This window comes from Lissotriton helveticus, chromosome 10 (genome assembly GCF_964261635.1).
Source record: "Lissotriton helveticus chromosome 10, aLisHel1.1, whole genome shotgun sequence".
Classification (NCBI taxonomy): Eukaryota; Metazoa; Chordata; class Amphibia; order Caudata; family Salamandridae; genus Lissotriton; species Lissotriton helveticus.
In genome coordinates, this window is record NC_136071.1 from 968803206 (window position 1) to 968823607 (window position 20402).

Consider the following 20402-nt stretch of genomic DNA (forward strand, 5'->3'; position numbering starts at 1 on the left):
CCTGAGTGGTTCTGACTTCTTCATTCAATCCTCTTTTGCTGGATAAACACCTTGAATGTATGGCTTTGTTCATGTGTATACTTGGGATCCTCTATATTGCTCATTTTCCTTTGAATGTTTTCCAATCTCTTCTAAGCTGTTCTACTCATTGATAGTTGATTTTCGTAAGATTTGTGGTAAATCCTGAATGAGCATACAATATAATAGAGGGCATCCAAACTATGTAGCTAAACAACACTATAAGGTGTGGTGGTGGAATCACAGATGGAATTGTTCTTGCCCATTCCATGGGCATGTTGCCCTAGAACACTTTTCACACGGCAAAGTCGGCATTGTAGAAAGGCAGTCTCATTCCAAAATTCACATTTTGTTCTGTTTTTTTCCCTTCAAGTGGAAAAAATAGTTTTCTGTAGAGGCATCTGTTCCCCTACATTTCTTAAAAAATTGGGGGTGATCCATTCCCATTTTAACCTTGGATGGAGAGTTCAGACCTTCGCTTGAGTAAAACTCGAAAGGCATCAAGGATGGGAACGGGCTAAATAGGGATTTGTGAGCGACAAGAACTTGGAAGATAGTCAGTGTTCCCAAGTGTACAAGGCAAACCGAACCTTGATCCGCCCACTCCCCACCCCTTCCATGAGCTTTACAACTGAGGTTAATTATGTGTAATTCTCCCAGGTACTTTTCTGTAGATAGCTGTCAAGTGTAAATGGAGACATAAATAGATCTGTAAACAGAGTCCAAAGTTGTTGAACTGCACAGTAGAATTATATAATGTAACATGACATGTCACATACAGTTAGACTTAAATCAAGAGTTGGTCAGTGTAGGAAAATGCCCTTTTTATATGGTCACCCTCACACTTTTTTCCCCACTGATGATGGTTATGACTCTGAAAATGCATTGAAGCATGCTATCCAGGACCCAATACCAGTGCTCTCTCCCTCAAATATGATACATGTGAAATGGTAACCCCAATTGGTAAGGGCTTTACCCCCTTTCTAAGTACCTGTGCGAAAGTGGGATATTTTGTAGTGAGGCTGGTTAGGCTTCACTATGCAATAAGTCGTTTGGATTCACACTACTAAATCTCTAGATCAGCTCTGGTAGTGTGGCACAGAGGAGTCAGGTTTTATTAGAGTAACATGTGTTAAGAATTTCGGAGCACCAACATAACGATGAGTAGATGACACAACTAAAAATAATTCCATAACTAATTTATAAAGATAGAGCAGATTTGTGCACAATCTTAAACATCAAAATGAAGACATTCATCAGCTGAGTATAACTGGAACTATGAATTTTTAAAGCAGAAATAAATCAGTGCAGTTAACTCTTGCAAAATTATAATACTGCAGTCAATGGGAAAACACACTAGTGACACGTGGCGACTTGCAGGCCGAGTCCAGTGGAACCCACTAGTGGGTAAGGTGATGCAGGTCCCAGGGTCAGGCTGTGACAGTCAGTTGATTTTTAGCTGGCTCATAGGGCCAGTGTGCAGAGTTGTCCTGGCTGTCCCTGGTGCTGAAAGCGGAAGCCGCGCATTAGGTTTTTGCTGCTTGGATGGTGCTGGTGAGAAATCAGTGGCATAACACAAGCGTCCCCAGCCTCAGCGGTGCAGGGGGCCTCCTCGCCGCAGGAGGCCCCCTCAGCACAGTATTCAGGCCTGAGAGTTCTGGATAAAATCTGGAGAGGGGGCCCCTCCATGAACCTTGCAGGGGCCCCCTTAACTTTCATTATGCCACTGTGAGAAATGAGATGAAAATCGCAACAACTTGGCCACTAAGGTGGATGGCTAAGGATGCTATGGGATTCCCTCGAGGTGCAGCATTGAATGATGGTAGCGGTAGCCTGACTGCCCATCAACAAGCGTTGGCAGTTGAAAACGCAGCTTACGGTTACTTGGACATCCTGGAGTCATGGGGATAATGGTAGCCTCCTGAAACTTGTTGGAGGTCAGTACTACCTTTCCCACAATGCACTAAACCCTTTAATTTTGGACGATCCCTTGGCAGGCCCGATGGCCAGTGACTCCAAGAGCTTTCTTTACCTGCTGACTGCAAATGATTCGTGTCTCTAGTCCAAGGGAGTTCTGGAGTTGCCTTTGGCTTGAAGAGTGGCTCTCCTTTCATTTGAACCGGTCTCTGGTTCCAAACGAATTGCAGTTGTGCAATTCCAGCGTGGTTTCCACAAGTGCAGGTTATTGCGCCTTTGCTTTGTGCTCACCCTGAAGTTGCAGATTCAGGTCTTTTCTTTGTCCTTGAATACAGGTCAAGCAGATCTGAGGCTCTAGTGCCAGGGGTGCCCATTAAACCCTAGATGTAGGGGCATTAGTGGTGTGGAAGCAAGTAGGGAATAGACTAATAGCCCCAGTGGCTAATCCACCACCTTTTCCACCCAGAACTGTCTATTCTGCCACTTTGAAAAATGGCATAACCCATCCTTGGCTGTACAGAAAGGTAACGCACGCTAGGGCTGTGGCTAGCCTTCTGGTGATGTCTGCCTCCTGCCTGCTGGGGTGCAAATACACCTGGGGGCAGGGGGTTAGCTGTTTCCACCAATGGGAGGCAGCCTAGTTGCATATCAGAGGTGGTGGAAGGTTTGAAGCTCACCGCCTCGATGTGCCACTTCACTAGCCATCCTGTCACAGAGGGAGGTCACACCTCTTTTTCAGGCAGGACTACGTTCTGACTCCTGGGAGTGTTCACACCTTCTGGCAGGGGGTCAGATTCCTGTCTTGGTGGCAGCAGCTGCAGGCTGTCATTCAGGTCACAGGAATGGCTGGGGCAACCAAGTGGGCAACCATTAAGGTAACCACCTGGGTCCATGTCACATTAAATCTGGCTTTGGGAAAACATGATGTGATAAGACAAGTTGTTTGGCACCAACCATAACACTTTTAAGTTTGACCATAATGGAGCTGGCAATCTCGAGGAGACCAGGTGCCATCACATGTTTTCCTATGGCCCCATGACCACTTAAAGTAGCCCTTAATAGAAGGACGCTACAATACGGACATATAGGCTTCCACTACAATGCCCACACTTTTAATATAATGCTCCCTGACTCTTGAGTTCAGGAGGCCTACATTAGGGGTAACTGACCTATATTAAAAATAGTGCCACTTATGGTGAGGGCAAAGTGGAGTTAGAGCAGTTTGCACTGCTCCCGCATTCTGCAATGGGAGGCTTAATGTCATCACTTTACTTGGGTCACTCAGAGTGGCACAATCAGTGCCGTAAACCCTTGTGACCCCTTTAACTCCCATGCCCTAGGTAATACTGGTACGGCTTACCAGGGACTTATAAGGAGGGTTAAAGTCTTTTTCAAGTGCGGTTATCAATCTACTTACAGCACTAGCACTAGCACTGGGGCCTGGCTTCCAGTGCACTTTCAGAGTCATAAGCATCACCACTGGGGAAGAATTTGTGAGGGTGACCATACAAAACTGATACTTTCCTACATGACCCCGACCCAACAGATAAAAGCCAATGAGCAACTAACCTATACCCTAGTATTTCTAATCATCTAAATGGAAAAATATGGAAAGGCCATCTGCGTTGACATTCTTAGTCCCAGGTCTGGGTTCCACTACAAAATCCATACCCTGCAGGGAAATGGACCACCTCAATAACTTGAGGTTTTCTACTCTCATCTGCATCAGTCATCTGTGAGGCCAGTGGTCAGTTTGAACCTTGAATTGAGTCCCAAACAAGTATGGTCTCAGGTTCTTCACGGACTAAACCACAGCAAAGGCTTTCCTCTCAATGGCAGTCCAACACTGCTCTGAGGAGTCTCCTGCTGATATAGGCTACTGGGTGAGTCTAACCCTCATCATTTGTTTGTGACAACAATGCCCCAATCCCATGTTCAGAAGCATCTGTTTGGACAAATAACTCCTTTCCATAGTCAGATGTATTCAGGACAGGTGCTGAGCACAAAGCCTCATTAGAATGTCAAAGGCCTTTTGGCATCCTATGGTCCAGATGACCTCCTTAGGCTGCTTCGTAAAGTTGAGCTCAATGAGAGGGGCCACAATGGTATTGATGGAGCAAGGACTCGTAGAAAATAGACTAGCTCAGAAGCAATCCACTACTTTAACTCACTAACAAGTTATTAAAAATGTGTTAGTGTAAAACGAATGCACACCACATGAATACGCGGGTTAGTGAATCTTGCTTATGTGTGTACTAATGCCGATAACAATAAAAACTGACTAATACCGTTCTAAAAGGGGAAACTGTTGTGCGCATGCGTCGACTGCTTCTACGCAGTATGACGGGCTGTCGCTTGGAGGGAAATTCTTGTGCATGAGCAGAAGACACTAAAATGGAGTCTTGAAGACTTGCGTGCATTGCATCTGCTTGATTGAACTAAATTGAGTGGTTTTTACTAATGCTAATGCGGGAAAAGACATAGATGAATAAACTGGGATAGAGCAGAGGTGGGTGGTATACAGTGTGACCCTTTTATTTGTAAAAGTAACATCTGTCTTTTGACTTTATCACTAGTGCGTATTTGGGCCTCTCTTGTATAACTGAAGTAAGCTGTGTAAAGGGAAGACTGTGCATGTCCACTAAAAGTTAAACCGGAATGATGACTTGGATGTTGAACGGGAGCCAAGGTCGCAAGTGTTATACCCTGGGAATGGATGGTGAAAAGTTCAACGATGTGGACTCTCATTCAGACTGTTATAAAAATGTTGCAAATAAAATATGAATGCATGTGTGAACTAAAATTATGAATACAAATAAAGGGGATGGGTTTGCAAACAATAGTTGAAAATATATTAATGACTTGTAAGCATAGTGTGATGGAGCTTCCCCCTTGCCTGACCAATCATAGTTAGTATTTGTATGAGATAGAAACTTTAGTGGGTGGTACATGATGAATGAAAGGTATAATTGAGATAGCTTTAGTTAAGTTAGTTAGATGACGAATTGATGAATGCAGAGAACTGAACGTAGAGAGTTTGGAGAGGGAGATTCTGATGCTGGGAGAGATGCCATGAGATGCTATGAGATGCTGATGAAGAATAGAATGCAAAACTTGAAGCAGAACTTTCTATCCTACTTTAGGGGTCTATTAGGATGGTGGACGGGTGGCCGCTGCCAGGCCGGTGGTAGCAACCGCCGGACCAGCAGCGGTCATCTGCCCATGATCGCAACCCGGAAAACTGCCGGTCCCATTAGCCGGTTGCAATCTGCAAACCAGCCTAGCGGGCGGAACTGGACTGCAACAATGGTGCCGGTGCAGGGCCAGGCTCCGCCGGCATGATTATGATGCAGACGGTAGCCAGCCTTTCCGCGGCAATGGGACTGCCCTAGAAAGGCATGCAGAGAATGTCTCTGGGGGTCCATTGTGGGCCCCCAATGTGTTGGGGGTGTGTGTGGATGCACTGGGGGTACCTATGGTACCCCCAAACATGTCCCTGTACCTGGTGGCATGCACAGTGCAGTGCCTTCCACGCAGTGCAGAGACATGCAGGACATGCTTTTTTGGACATCGTGACGGTGCTGCTGGCAGCTGCATCCGCCGCAATGTTAAATGACGCGATCCGACCGCCGTGGTTGTATGTTGACAGCAGAGCCTACTAATTGGACCGGGGTCCTAGCAGGTGTTTTTTTCCCGCTACCATGGCGGTCAGAGTGATTTTCCGACCGCCATCCAAATAGACCACTTAATTGGGTTAGATCAGAAGATCGTGGAAGAATCTCGAGGAGGAAGAGAGTGTAAGAGAGGGGTGCGACGCAATCGTCGGTATTCTAGAGAGGTCATCTAGCCTGTCCTGAATCCTGTCCTGAAGTATTTGTGTCCTGACCTATCCCGGGGGACCCTTACCACCCCTTTGGCCAGGGGGTTGGTCTATCACGGAAATATAGTTTAGATAAGGGTCTCGGGGGAATTAATTATAGACTGAAACACCTCTACTCCCCAATCACAGTTCACACAACTAATAAAGAGATGCCCAGTCAAATCTAAAAGGAACTGGGAACGGCTGAAATGCTGCAAAAATGTAAAGGCCTAATTCTAATAGTTTGCCCAACACCTGGCTAGATTCAAGAGTCCATCAGCCCACCCTTATTGGCGGAGCTTCGTCATCTGGAGCTCAAGGAGATTAAGGTCTAGGAACACAGCCCTGAGCCACCTTACCCCGCTGGGTACCTGAACTCGTGCTCCTAAACGACTCATGCCAAGGTGGATGTTCAAACCATATGTACTCTAGTGAAGTGCAGTGCTCAAGTGTGTGAAGATTTAAAAATGACTACTTAGACAAAAAATATGTTTATTAGGGATTATCCAAGTGCCATACTTAAAATAACCTGATAGTATGGAAAATATTAACTATCTCCTGGCTAAGGCTAATGCGGTTGGTCTATCACACCATCCTTGGTTACTATATTTTCCCTGTTATTTGTTGATGTTCTTTTCTCTCTGCTCTCTCCCTTTCTGAGCATTAATCATTGTATGAGTCCGAAGTATATGCTTGGTGTTTATGAATCGAATTTTCTCTCCTATAAATAAAGGTGACTGCAATGTATTTTGGAATGGTTCCACATGCATTCATTTCGTTAAAGATTTAAAACTTTCCTGAGTCTGTGGTTATTTACATTGAATAAAATAACAGTTAGTTTATGTTATTTTCACCATCAACTAGTTCAACTAATGGTCCATTGACCAGAGGAAAGAACTTTTTGATCAGTGAAAGGTTAGTTAGGAGTATTTAACTAATCCCGAACACTGTGGAAATTAAGTTAGGAGTATTTAACTAATCCTGAACACTGTGGAAATTAAAAACTTGACCCCAGCAGTTTTACGCACTGTGAGTTTATGGGCCTAGGTGAGTATATGGTAGTGGAGTATCTGTTGCTGTTGAACCACTGGATCCGTTTTCTTGTATCAGAGTTATGGTTATTATTGACTAGTTTGGTGATAAGTTTTGACTATTGATTTATGTTTAACTAAGGAGTTAGTGTCTTGTTTTATGTTGTCTAGAAGCACAGGTACAGTGGTTGCCTGGGCATCCCGGGAATGGAATAGAGGGTGGTGATAGAGGCCACACTGCAGGAGGTTACTCGTCTGTAGTCGTAACACCGAGAAGCTACGGAGGGCTGACAGTGTTGTATTAGGGACTATATCATGCGAAAGTAGAGTGCGATTGATAGCAAAAGGGGTTCGCTGGTGAAACTTAGGTCTCATTTCCCAACATGGGTGACACTGAAGAAGTAACAGGTTCCTCTGAGCTTGAGTGAAGGGTAAACAGGGGTTTTACTTGAAGTAAAAGGAATTCTGGAATAAGTTATAATCTATCCTGATTTAGTGAAACAGACAGAGTAGCGAATGTTTTTATGTTGTTACTAACACATTTTTATTAAGGAATAAGATTTCGTATTACCTTGTGAAGGAAGGGTCAGTCGCAGGTGTTGAACTGACGTCACAAAGAGGCGCGCTGGGATTAGTCGAAGCAGCGGGCCTGAGAAGGGAGCAGATTGTAAAGGGAGGGTCAGTAGTGAGGAGCAATACTGACGTCACAAAAAGGCTGTGCTAGCATTGGTTAAACGAGCAGTGCAAGCCTGAGCTTTGATTGGTTGATAGATGGAAACTGCGCTAGGGTTGGTTGAAAGAAGAATTGTATGCTGAGTCCTGATTTGACTGCGAGTGTGAATCATGCTGACATTGGGGGCAACATAGTGTCGTGTATTTCTATAGGTTCTGAATCAGTCCCCCTATTCCTGACCCTATTCTGGTTAAACTAACTATCAAGTTAACTAACAGTCAGCCCATGAGGCAAGAAAACCCCCATGATGCAGATACCGTTATCTGACGCAGTCACACTCCGGCACAGGAACGTGTTATCTGATTAGGTCATAACGCTTGAGATCTAATTAGACAAGCGACATTCCTCCAGCCCCTGATAAGGCATACGACGTTCTCATAACAAATCAAACCTATGACAACCTGGAAAATCCGTGCGGCCATTGTTTTGATTTCACAGAGAACTTTAGTAAAGAATGTGCTAACGAGCAAGTCGTATGACATCTTTATTGACGTATCTATGTCCATCCTTACGTCAATCTCGGCACCTTTAAGGTATAAATATTGCCGACCTTGCCCTATGCAAACACACGCGTGGTGACAAGACGGAGCAGCCATACTTGCCGAAGCCGAGAGCAGAAGCAGACCCCGCTGGCAGCAGCCCCGCCTTCCTGACGCGCTGAGAGACGCGCTGCTATCTCAAGCCGAGAGACCCAGCACCGGCGCTTCTGGGCAGCCCTCGCAGGCAGCCTGGAATATCGAGAGCAGAGAAAGAGATACCATTCCTCATTCATCCTAACTTCCAGGTACAGAACTGAATAACCCCTCACAGAGAATTCTTTAGTTATTCACTTGGCAAAAACAAACTTAACTTAAACTGTAACTTTCTATTCCCGCCCACGCATTAGACTTAGGTCAGGTACACGGGGTAGGCGTATTTAGAAACACCAGTTGAGTACGTTTAGTCAAATGTATATGTGTATGTAAATATATTTTAATCATTTTAAACATCATATGGCTCAGAAACCATATCAATGTTTTTACAGTATTATTTTATACTATTGCTTCTAATGTATGCACTTTACTTAACTATAAGTATTGCAATAATATCGATCCATTTCTCTTGTACGAGAAAAGAGACTGATCAATAAATAACACTTTTTATTGAACACGCCCGTCTCTTCCTTTTCTCTACATTCTGATGAGACTAAGAATGCACGTACTGACTGAGTAAAATAATTGCCTTGTGCTCACACGACTCTTGAGATTGACTCTTGATTAGGGGAGAGCAAAGTTGTCATGGTCTATGGTTGTCAGAAACTAAATCCCTTCTTGTCTAATCAGGGAAGTTAATCCTTCCTTGAACATTCGAGAAAGTTTCTAGCGAACTCTGAGCTTAGCTGGCAAACCCAAAAATTAAGTCTAGTATCGACAGTAGTAGACCTAGTTAACGTCTGGCCTAGGCCTTTACTGCTGTAGGTACTATTCCAATGCGCAGAGCCTATTGGGAAAATAGGAGCTACACTACATGGCGCCCAACGTGTTTGGAAAGGGCGATAAAACTAACGTAAGACATTTAGAGTAACTCAGTCGTGCTTTCTCACTCAGACCCCTTTTCCCAAATACTCCAAAGACGTCTGGAGTGGGTGAAAGGTAATATCCTCCAAAACCTTGCAGGAGGGAACTCCTATGTAAGGTTCTTGGTATAGTCAACGTTGAAGGATAAACAGTTCCAAAATATTGTGCATCTAATCTCTGTTTCGATAAAGAAACCTGATCTGCAAACAAACATAATACCATCCTGTCTGTAAAATGGCAGAGAGTGATGATGAAAGAGAGGCAGTTAGATTAGCAACTGAACTCGCAGATGCTGATGCTACCATGCAAGCAGCAGACCCGAATATAACACTCATTCCGGTCATTAAAAGGAGATCTATAACCTTAAAACTTATAGAAAATGGACTGACACCTAGAGGTGGCACAGTCATATTCGTAATCGAGGCACACGAATATCGGCAGACAGAGGTATACTATTCATGGATACATTTTCCGGCAGCAAATGCTGTAACAAAGTACTTCCACTATTACAAAGTAGAGGAACCTCCTGAAACGTACACTCCTTTCGAGGAGGTGGAAGTACCACTCAAATTCCAAGAGCATTTGCTCTTATTTGATGGCGCCCTAAAACATAACAATCACATTACAAGGCTCGGTCCTTTAGGAAGACCAGGAGCAACGTGGCCGGTCTTAGCCGGATACACACCACATCCAGACATCGAAGGAATGTCTACAGCAGAGCTGTTAATACAGCTAAAACAACTACTAAAAATTCATAGACAATTAGTTCAGTATGTAATGCGGACTTCAACAATTCAGCCAGCGATTAAACTTCCACAGCTGACCCCTCACCAGGGGAACACAAATAAAATTACACCACAGAACATCCAATCCTGCCTAGGTAAAGTTCCAGCTAAACGGGAACAAATACCATTCTGGTTGGCACAGAAAATCACCCAAATAGAGGCGGTGTTTCCTGACACCACCCCATTAGAAAAACACAGGATTCTGACTATATGTCTCCCAATGGGAATCGCACCACACATTGAGGACTGTGACACTTGGGGTACAGTCTTTGCTTCCATCTACACAAAAACGCATGGTGTTCCATCCATTTCGGTAATACCAGATGTGCTAAAACAAATTCAAGAAGAATACGGTCCAAAACCTGCTTTAACTCTTGGTATGAAATTACTAAAAGACTTCAAGCAGGTCTCGGCTATATTATTAGCCAACATAAAAGGTGAAGCAGCAAACGTGGCGATCCGCCAGAGGTTAAAAGAGACAGATATAGCAGACCAACCAGCTGAAATTGCCAGAATCATAGAAAAATCCTATGAAGAACTAGGCAGAGATAGTCTAGGTGGAATACCAGTAAAACCGCAACTGACTACAAGCCAGAAAAAATATTTTTTAATAATAATAATTCACCAAAAAAGAACTGGGATGGAAATAAACAATCCAATCCTAAAGAAAAGAAATTCCAGTCCAGAGGAAGGTCTCCGAGGCGAAGAGAGAAATCTCCAAACCAAAGACAGAGGTCACCACAGAGTGACCCCTCTGGGAATAGATATAACCTTAGAAATAGGGATAATATTAAAAAACCTGATAGATATCAAGACATTGATACACGTCCCTCTCAATCTTTTCAGAATTCCTCGCAGAAATCGGAAAGAAGAGGACGATCAGAAGAGCACGCCAAGTCCAAAGACAAGGAACCTGCTCAGCTAAAAAAGAAATTACAATTTCCAAAAAAGAAGGTAGCCAGTATCAAGGTAGTTAACAATGCCGAGAATACTGAGGACACAACTGAAAAACGGAGAGTGGGCTCAGACAATGCTAGACAGCGCAGCAGAGGTGAGCATAGCTCGCAAAGTCCTTATGAATCATCTGGAGACAGTGGACACGAATGAATACCTTCAAGTGGAAACTGCAGACACCAGAGTTAGCAAGCCCCACAAGATATACGAGATAACATTACGTATAGAGGGAGATAAGACTAGGAAAATAAGGGGACTATTTTGGGATAACATCTCCAAAGGCTATGACATCCTTCTAGCTGAAAAAGACTGGCCACCAGAGTTTGTCAGGGAGTGCCCTCATGGCGAAGAAGTAATTATGCCTGCCTTCTCGAATCAAATAACGATTCATAAAAAATACACACTTGCTAGAAAGTGGGCAGTGGCCTTAGCACCTGCTTTATATAAAAATCATGTAGGATGGGATGAGGATTCTCCTCCTCACAAAATCCAGTTAAAATCACAACCAACTGCACAAAGGCAGTACCCAATTAAGCAAGAAGCTAAAAAACAAGTAAATGAAATACTAGATCAGCTAAAATACCAGGGGGTGATTGAAACTTGCACCTCACAAATGAACAATCCTTTGTTTCCGGTCTCCAAACCAGACAATTCGTACCGTCTAGTTTTGGATTACCGACACCTTAACACATGTTGCAAAACCTTTGCAGTGCAAAACTCACACAGTGCTGCACTAATGAATAACATAGTGCGCAAAAAATACAAAACTACCTTGGACATTTCCAATGGATTCTTTTGTCAAAACATAGCACCGGAGAGCAGATATTTAACTGCATTCTCAGTAAATGGCACTCAAAAACAATTCTGTCGGTTAGCCCAGGGGTACAAGAACAGCCCGGGGGTATTCTCAGCGAGAGTAACAGAATTACTACAACTATATGATGATGAAGCATTATCTTATGTTGATGACATTTACCTAACAGATGATGACTTGGAGACTCACTTGAAAAGAGTGAACACCATAATACTTGGGTTCGCTGCAGAGGGTTACAAATTCAACTTCAAAAAGTCCAGAATTGCCCATCTGACGGTCCTATTCTTAGGATATGAGTTATCAAGTGAAGGTAAAAGCCTGGCAGACAATTTCCTAGAGAAATGTGCCGTAATCCAAGCTCCTAAAACACTAAAAAACCTACAGTCAATTCTAGGCTTCCTAAATTTCGGAAGAACATACATTGCAAATTACGCAGAAAGGGTCAAACCCCTTTATGATCTAATTAAACCAGACTTTAAAAGATCCAGTTGGACTCAAACACACACAGAAATTTTGAGATCCTTACAAACAGACATGCTAATTAAAACAAAATTAGAAACACGTGATAACACACGCAATCTTGTGATTCGAGTCATCCCAGGGAGATGCGGATTCACGTACCTGACCTCTAATGAGGGAGAAAAGGTACCAATTGCATTCAAATCACACTTGTACACTAAGGCTGAAATGAAATTTAGCCCAACGGAAAAAATTCTTACAGCGACACAGACAGCTATAGCAAAAGAACGAGCCCTGGCACAAGGTAAACGAATAATAATCGTGACACCGATACCAGCCCTAGAGGCGGTAACAAAGGCAAGCATTCCAAATGCTAAAGCACTCCATCCGAGATGGATACAATGGGCTAACTCTCTTGCTGCAACAGACGTGGTGTACGAATTTGATCCTTACTTAAAAACACAAGAATTTCTCCAATATGAATTTGAATGTCCTCCGCCGACCGAAATTCTGCCTCTAGACCAATACGGCTGTATAATATATACAGACGGATCAGCACAACCCGCAGTAGGGGGTAAACAAGCTTACAGTGCTGCGTGCACGATTGTTAAAGGTCGTTGGCACGAAGGGAAATTTAAACCAACCCTCACTAAAACACAATCCCTAGGAGATTGTACAGCTCAGCGAGCTGAACTACTAGCATTCAAGATGGCGCTTGAAAATACCGATCGAGAATTCCCCACACTCATAGTGTGCGATTCGTATTATTGCGTTCAGTCTTATAATGAATACTTGCAGATCTGGCTTCAGAACGGTTTCAAGGATGCGAAAGGTGGCACAATCAAGCATAAAATGCTCTGGGAACAAGTAGCTCTTTTACAAAAAGAACTACCAAAGACTCGCGTGATACATACACTGAGTCATCAACGTGATGGCGTTCACGTTGCAGGGAATTCATTGGCCGATGAGGCCGCGAAGGCAGCTGTGCAAACGGCTTCCGTAGCTGCCGTCACCCGGTCAAAAACAAAAATAGACAGCGAAATATTACAAGCTGTCAGCACTTCAGAAAAGGATTCGATAGAACCACTCCCTAAAGGCTTTCCAGTAAAAAACTCATACATAACTGATGCAAACAATGTTCCTTTTGCTCGAATCCCTGGAGTGGGGGATAGGGCAATTCCAAACATGGAACATAGGTTAGGACTAATAATAACGGCACACGAAGGGCTTGCTTCTATTCATGCTGGCGTCTCAGCCACAGTATCATTATTAAAACAGAGATACTGGTGGCCACAAATGAGAAGACAAACAAGGAACTATGTTCTAGCATGTGAAATATGTCAAAAAATGAAAGTATCAACGGTGAGACGTCCAGCACAGACGCCCCTTCTAATCTCGGATAAACCATTAGCCTGTGTTTATCTAGACCACTGCGGTCCCTTACAAAGGGATGGTAACTATAAATATATCTTGGTCGCAGTGGATTCATGCACGAGATTCATATGGATGTGGCCCCAGCGAACGGCTGACGCCAGAACTGTTATAATGTTAATGTTAATGTTAATGTTAAGCCGCACTTTTTGAGCGCACGGCTACCCCAAAAGGGTGTCCCGGCGCTTTAGCAAAGAGGCCCAGAGAAACAAGAAACCACAGGCATACACACTACAGTCACAGCGGATTATTTGGTGAAGAGCAGAGTCTTCAACTCCTTCCTGAAAGCCAGGAGGTTGTTCGCTTTCCGGAGAGGAAGTGGGAGCTCGTTCCACAAGCATGCTGTCACGTGTTGAAAGGAACGACCTCCCATCCGGACACGTTTGACCACAGGCACCTCCATTTTGGCCAGGTCCGCCGACCGCAGCGACCTCCGTGGCACATAGAAAGCAATTCGCTTCCTCAAATAGTTAGGTCCCATCGCATGAAGGGCTTTAAACGCCAAAGTGAGGAGTTTAAATCTGATTCTCCCAGAAATTGGCAGCCAGTGCGGCCTAGCCAGGAGCGCAGAAGCACTGGCTCTCCTGGGCAGGCCATAGATAGCTCTGGCCGCCGAATTCTGGACAATCTGCAGTCTAGATAGCAGATACTTAGGTAGGCCTGCAAAAAGTGCATTTGCATAGTCCAGGCGGGATCCCACAAGCGCCTGGACTACATTCCTACGATACTGCAGTGAAAGCAGAGGAAGGAATTTCCTAAGCATCTTGAGGATGCTGAAACATTTCCCTGTTAATCCCAGAATGTGTGGACGGAAAGAGAGATCCTCGTCAAACACCACTCCAAGATTTTTTACCTGAGAAGATGGTTTCTCTGGGGGGAACATGTCCTGGGGCCACCATGTCTTCCAGCCCGGGTCGGGGGCACAGCCGAAAAAGAGCAGCTCAGACTTGTCTGAGTTGCATTTCAGGCTGTGCCGCTGAAACCACGCAAAGACTGCGCTCAGACAGTCCTTGATTCTGCCGCCGTTGAAGACCTCTCCCTTCCTGCAGGTGAACAAAAGCTGGGTGTCATCAGCGTATGAGATGACCCGGGCCCCAAACGCCTCCGCTACCTCCGCTAGAGGGGCCATATATATGTTAAAAATGGTGGGGCTCAGGATAGAACCTTGAGGCACCCCCACCTCCAGCGAAGGCATTTCGGCCGAGAACGGCGGAGCCCAGATCACCTGTCGGCGGTCGGCAAGAAAGGATTGAAACCAGTCCAGCACCGTCCCACGCAGACCAATCTCCCAGAGTCTTGAGAGGAGACCTGCGTGTGGGACGGTGTCGAACGCCGCCGATAGGTCCAACATGACCAACATAGCCTTTCCCCCATGGTCGAGCGTCTCCCTGATGGCGTCGGTTACCTCTACCAGCGCTGTCTCCGTGCTGTAGTTCGCACGAAAGCCAGACTGGGAGTCATGCAGCAGTTTGTTGTTCTCAATAAAGGTGGTCAGAGTATGCTGAACATGTTTCTCCAACACCTTCGCCAGAGCAGGGAGGAGGGAGATCGGTCTGTAGTTAGCCCATTGCAGGGGATCGAGCAGAGGCTTCTTAATCAGCGGCAGAATGAGTGCGTGTTTCCATTGTCGTGGAACCACCCCTGAGCTCAATGATAGATTGAGCAGGGGGTTCAGCAAGCTGTTCAGCGCTGAGGCCACCCTGCCTAAGCATTATAAAAGATTTGCGAGTCTTTATCGGCACATACGCAATTGGCATGCTGCATTCGGACAATGGTCCTGCTTTTAGCTCTAGGGCTTATAAGGAGGCCATGGTCAGCATGGGCGTGCAATTGCGGTACTCTTGTCCATTTCACCCTGAGGGGAACGGAATTGTTGAAAGAAAAAACCGTGACATAAAGCAATCTATAACGGCAAAGGTATTAGGTTCGGGAACTGGGTGGGTCAAACATCTAATAAGTGTCCAACGTAGTCTAAATAACTTGCCAAGAAATTCTCTGAAGGGATTCAGTCCGTACGAATTATTATTCGGAACTAGGATGTTGATCTCTGACCTTGATAGTCAGACTTCAGTGGTAATAGAAAAAAGCTTTGATGTCAAAGACCGTTTGGCTATTTTGCAGGACTTAAACAAAACAAGAAAAGACCTGAGCAACATACAGTTGAAACAACAGCCAACAACCACTGAAGAATCACCACCTGTCCCAGCAAGACCTGTCTGGATTCCAAAAGTCGGGGATCTAGTCAGGGAGAAGATCGCGGTAAAGAAGGAATTTGGGCCTTCTTACAGAAAAGCAGTTCCTGTCTTGTCTGTCAACGGGACAAGATCAGTTGTACTACCGCCAATTGCTGGAAAAAAGGAGAACAGAGTTGTATCCATCGACCTGGTAAAACCACAACATGTGGCCGATAACAAACAGTAGGCCAAGTGGACTCCCAATAAGTAGCAGAACACCAAGGTTTGCTACCAGTACAGAGGTCCTAACAAAGAGGCTCATCACATTCGAAACGCCTACAGAAGAACAAGAAGGACTATGCAACAATGCAATAGAACTCAGACCTCTTAAAACCCAAATAAAGACATTTAGCAGAGACACACCAATCTATACTGAAGTACCAAGTGAAAATGCAAGGAACAAAAATCCTGAAGCAATTGGAACAATTGACAGAACTGCATCCGGGTACTTCATCAACTTCGATGATTCCTCTGACGGCTTCTGTGAATCAAAGACACAGCCATCATCAAAATCCTTTAAAGACAAAGCTAAGGAACTTTTGAAACAACTGAAAGAAACATATCTGGTTTCTCCATGGATTGAATTTTGGGTGGGTTTTGGTGCATTTATCCTCATACTTTGGCTCATCATGGTATTTACTTTGGGACGCTTCATTGAGGGAAAATATGCTAAAATGGACACAGCAAATCAGAACATCAACTTGATCCTCAAACCACACACATCTTCACACGTCGAGAAAAGAGAACTTTCTTCAGAACTTTCTTCAGCCAACTTCACAGCCAATCCTATACCTGGTGGGGTAGCCTGGGACAACACTGACTATGAAATTTATGGTCCGGTCGAGATCCTGAAATATCCACACCAAATCAAGATCTCGTTGAGTGACTTTGCAAAACCAAACTCATTTGCTGATGATTGGGACTTCGAGAGTATTAACAACATGATGTCTGACTTAGTAATGTCTGCTAAATTTACAAAACATGATTATTTGCAAGGTTCTACAAATTATGATAGTATGTATTGCTATAACCATTATGGTAACCATTTTTTGCATAAATCTGCACAACCTAGAAATGTTTTAAATTATAATCAATGGGAACATTGCGCTACACCTCCAAAAGGGAGCTCTAGAACCGTGTATGACAAATATTCATATTTTTCAGGTTTTAACATAAGTAATGCTGAAACATTTTATTTTAAATTGTCAAACAAGACAGGGATGAAAACCATGATAACCAACACAAAATTGATATATTCAGATTCATTCTTTGAAAAAATGAATACATTTGGATTTGATTATTGGGACAAAATTGTTGATTTGAAAAGTGTTTGGGGTACAAAAGAAGGCCAAGTACAGGGTTTAGAAGCTTTTTTTAGAGCCTGCATGATCCCAGAACAAATGATATTTTTAAATGACACTGTTCAACAAACCACCTGTCTTGGCTTAGCCAAAATCAAAGATTTAAATAATCCGTCTATTCCAAAGCCAACAATGTTTAGCAATAACTCTGATACAGATGAAGAGATAGACGTAAACCATATATTAAACAAAAACAGAACACATCCTGATTGGAAACAATGGTTGATCTGGCCCACAGATACAAATAACTGTCAAGATAGATTCCTGAATAAAACACAGGGTTTTAAAATGACCAGGCCAGACCCTAGATATCCCCAAAGACATCACCCAGGGATAATAACAACCTACAGTGTGGGCAAATTATGCCTTCAATGGCTACAGACTTCCACACTACCTGAAATTAAGCAACACCTAACTTTACTTACTGATGGTGCTGACTTGCGTGATTTCATAATGGGACCACGCAAACAGCGTCAAAAGCGTTTCATAGCAGCCTCTGTATATGCAGCATACAATGAGGCCTGGAAGGTTACTCAAATAGAAACAGCAGAAAGAATACGGGAAATTGACCGTATTAATTTGGAAAAATCACTTTCTGTAGTGGACAATGGGTTAATGACTCTGTCCTCCAGAATTTTTTCATTGGACAGCATTGTGTCTTCAGCAATCGATATATTATCGCAAGACTTACTGTTATTACAACATGGTCAGTCACAATTGCGTTCCATTGTACAGCTTGGCTGGACGTTACAAAATCTGCGTTCAGGCTATGTGCCTTGGCGTTTAATCAACACAACGTCACTATTCCAAATCTTTAACCTTACTGATAGACAAATCGGTATGGCGCAAAAGGGTGCTGATTATACAATCTTGAGCATTGAAAAACTAGAAAGATTACCAATGACAATGTCAGAACGACCTGTCAGTGAATGGATAATACACGGAATCATAAATATTCCAATCTCAACCTTCAGGTTTCAATACTGCCAAAAATATATACAGGCTGGCATGTACGAGAAATTGGGAAAGGGGTACCTTAAAACAACTTGGAACCTGCCCTATTCACATGCATGTGTCAGTAATAAAGGACAGAAAGTGTTTCTTAGTGGCAACAATTGTGCTATGTCACTAAGCGGCACGCTTCTGTGTAACGGAATTAGTTTGCATGGAGCCTGTTAAGGGAATTCATACAACCTTTCATGTCACCAGCAAGGCGCACCTGCAACTGAAATAGAACCATTCTTTCAAAGACTCTATAATGGGAGTTACATTCTTATTGTAGACCGCAGATGTTGCAGTCTTATGCCCGGGACTCCTTATCTAGTAACTACAACGGCGAAGGTCAAGTGCTGTGGACGCTCTTTATTCCCCAGCTCCTTTCCAGACAGGGAGGCAAGGGCATGGCCCAGTTTGAAAATTACTTCTATTCGAATAGACACTTTAAGCAGAATGAAAACAGTGCTTCTTCAGACGCCTACAAGGCTCACGTCATCAAAAGAAACGTATGATCTACAAGTCGCAAGGACGACTGCAGAGATACATACATTATTATCAACTAATTCCCCCGTACATTTCGCGGAAATCCTAAGCGAAATCTTAAATATTTCTGATACCACTGGGGTCTCAAAGGTATTTAAGACAGTATTTTCGATGGCATTAACACCATTCAAAGCCATACTGGGTATTTTTCCAGATTTCGTCCATTCGATTTTTGGCGGACTTCCCCTGATCCTGGGACTAATTGCAGGAATCCTATTCCTAGTCCTTATTTTTCGTTATGGCAACCCATGTCACAGATCAAACTCTCGCGACAATGGAAGATACGATCCTAGCCTTTGGATACCGGAACCGGATATCAAAAATCCTGGGACTCTCCCGGCTTAGAGACCTGAACATGACTTGGTTTCTATCATTTCGACCAATGTGGCAAAGGTGTGTTTTACCTGTACTAAGGTGTCTGCTATGCGGAGAAGAATGCGTGTTAGACACCTGTCTGACGCTACAATCGGATGCGCCGGTGGATGCAGATACACTGTTGGTTCCTACCAAGGTTCACGCTTTGTGCTGCCCTCAAAGGCTGCCAATCCTGATGACGGCATTCCTGGAATCTTCACCACTGCGATTGAAGAGTAGTGAAGTTCAAGATGTAAGCAGCATCGAACAGGTACGACCTTCTGTCAGCAATGCGAATCAGAATGTCAATGCAGACAATCATGCGCACGAATGCATGGTTACACCTATTTCCGACTTAGTGGAACTTTCCCATGAAGCTGTTGACAGTTTTTTCGAAAGCCTGAATGATATGATGTTCTCTCCAGAACAGAAATAGAGACTTTTGAGTAAAACCCGCACACGGCGTTCCCTGAATTCGGCCTTCAACTTTAAAAATAAAGTCACATGAACAATTCACTCCAGTTCACGGACAGCAATTTTTTCAGCATGCCCCTTAAAATATTTTTCTACATATTTTTTCCCGGGACACTGATCTTCTGCTTAAAGTAAGAAACTATTCCTAGAGAACTAAAATTTCTATTTTTAGATACTTTATAGACTTTAGCTGCCCGCTGGTAGGTTCACAAATATTTTATTATGTGATGAAATTGTCTCGGACTTCCTTTCTGTATAGCCATATTAAGAGCCATTTCATGTGTATTTCTCATATACCGATAAGCAATAATGCATAAAAATGCGTGTTTACTTTTGCATTTAATTCATAGCTTAAGTGCATACAATATATATGACTGCAATTTTTCAGTATATTTGAAAATTTCGAAATGCATTTATGTATTTTGGGGTGGTAAGGTATACACTATACTCTATAGTATGTTGTACTATGTTATACTATGCATAGATTAGTAGATATGACCATAGTTAGCGTGGAGTGGGTGTCGTGTATTTCTATAGGTTCTGAATCAGTCCCCCTATTCCTGACCCTATTCTGGTTAAACTAACTATCAAGTTAACTAACAGTCAGCCCATGAGGCAAGAAAACCCCCATGATGCAGATACCGTTATCTGACGCAGTCACACTCCGGCACAGGAACGTGTTATCTGATTAGGTCATAACGCTTGAGATCTAATTAGACAAGCGACATTCCTCCAGCCCCTGATAAGGCATACGACGTTCTCATAACAAATCAAACCTATGACAACCTGGAAAATCCGTGCGGCCATTGTTTTGATTTCACAGAGAACTTTAGTAAAGAATGTGCTAACGAGCAAGTCGTATGACATCTTTATTGACGTATCT

At 43.6% G+C, this 20402-nt stretch overlaps 1 protein-coding gene across 2 annotated transcripts in view; it reads right to left on the reverse strand.

The window, feature by feature from the left end:
* LOC144784686 (ATP-dependent translocase ABCB1-like) overlaps positions 1-20402 on the reverse strand; it is a 1804387-nt gene that overhangs the window by 1056557 nt on the left and 727428 nt on the right. The gene's annotated exons all lie outside the window — the stretch shown is intronic.